A 2,057-nucleotide genomic window follows, 5' to 3' on the forward strand; every position below is an offset into this window, starting at 1 on the left:
AGTGGGTGCGGGCGTGCCCGTCCCTGCAGGCACAGGGGCAGAGTGTTTGTGTGCGTCTCTCTCTCTGCAGGCACAGGGGCAGAGTGTGTGCGTGCGTGCCCGTCTCTGCAGGCACAGGGGCAGAGTGTGTGCGTGCGTGCCCGTCTCTGCAGGCACAGGGGCAGAGTGTGTGCGTGCGTGCCCGTCTCTGCAGGCACAGGGGCAGAGTGTGTGCGTGCGTGCCCGTCTCTGCAGGCACAGGGGCAGAGTGTGTGCGTGCGTGCCCGTCTCTGCAGGCACAGGGGCAGAGTGTGTGCGTGCGTGCCCGTCTCTGCAGGCACAGGGGCAGAGTGTGTGCGTGCGTGCCCGTCTCTGCAGGCACAGGGGCAGAGTGTGTGCGTGCGTGCCCGTCTCTGCAGGCACAGGGGCAGAGTGTGTGCGTGCGTGCCCGTCTCTGCAGGCACAGGGGCAGAGTGTGTGCGTGCGTGCCCGTCTCTGCAGGCACAGGGGCAGAGTGTGTGCGTGCGTGCCCGTCTCTGCAGGCACAGGGGCAGAGTGTGTGCGTGCGTGCCCGTCTCTGCAGGCACAGGGGCAGAGTTTGTGTGCGTCTCTCTCTCTGCAGGCACAGGGGCAGTGTGTGTGTGTGCGCGCGCGTCTCTGCAGGCACAGGCAGTGTGCACGCGCGCGTCTCTGCAGGCACAGGAACAGAGTGTGTGTGCATGTGCGTCTCTGCAGGCACAGGGGCAGAGTGTGTGTGTGTGTCTCTCTGCAGGCACGGGCAGTGTGTGTGTGTCTGCAGGCACGGAGGTTGTGTGCCTGCACGCACATGCAGGCACAGGGGCAGTGTGCGTGCACATGCAGGCACAGGGGCAGTGTGCGTGCACATGCAGGCACAGGGGCAGAGTCTGTGTGTGTGTGTTGATAGGGTGAGTCCCACACGCACACCCCTCCATACACATGCATCTACATCTCCCCTTGCACTGCCATACACAAAACCCAGCCACCCTCCCCCCATACCCACCCACTGCCCCCCCAAAATACAAGAATAAGACTTCATTTTAACCTATTGTGCAATCACCTCTGCACACACTACACAAATGCATGTAAATCAGGACAAAAGTATTTTTTGAAATAAAATTAACCAATGTTGTAGATGATCACTTTTTATAATATAATTTGGTATTTTTCTGGTTCCGAGATGGCAAAACCCCTTGCTGAAATGAGTACTTCCGGGGCAAGGGGAGGGACTGCTAGTGGCAAAGGTCATGGGTTAGGGGGTGGGACTTCTGGTTACAAGATGGCTTCCAGGGGGCGGGGCTACCTCTGCAGCCCTTGACAGCTTGCCAAAACTCAGCAAACGACCCTCTGCACAAAATAATTGCCCACCTCTGGATTAGTGTGTGTATTTGTGGGGGTGGGATAGGAGATAATGAAAAGCAGTACTGCCAGGAAATATAGACGAAACAGGACACAAAACTAGAAAAAAACTAGACAAAAAGACAAACTTTAATATTAACAAGGAAAGGAGAATAAAAACCAATAACAGGAACCGCCCCCCCCCCCCCCAAGATGTTTAGCGGTAGGAGGTAATGAGGGTCCTATATGAACACAACAGTCACCTACCTTAGTTACTGTTCCTTCCATGTATGTTGTCTCAATGCAGCAGTGACTACCCAAGCAACATCTGTGGGCACTTGTCTGCACCCTTACTACCCTCCCCACCCTAGGGAGAAGTGGAGCTTTTAAATGACTATGCACTTCTAATATAGCGAAGAAGGTAAGCAAGTCATGTCATAGGCATTGAGAAGATAGGTCTATCCAGGACTGATGGAAGAGGAGATGGATCAGTCTGAAATAAAGCCATTTCTCTTCAACTGTCCAGAAGAAGGGCGGTCTGACAATCTATTACAAGACGGTCAAGCAAGATGGTCATTTTTATAGTTTAGGGTATGGGCACAGGTTTTCTTGGGTATTGAGATGTGTGCAACGAAGACAACTACCTTTAATGTTTTCTTTCTAGTGATGAAAGCTTGTCTAACGTGTATTAGTTTTCATTCACTGTGCAATGCACATTAACC

This window comes from Alligator sinensis, unplaced genomic scaffold, assembly GCF_000455745.1.
Source record: "Alligator sinensis unplaced genomic scaffold, ASM45574v1 scaffold646_1, whole genome shotgun sequence".
Classification (NCBI taxonomy): Eukaryota; Metazoa; Chordata; order Crocodylia; family Alligatoridae; genus Alligator; species Alligator sinensis.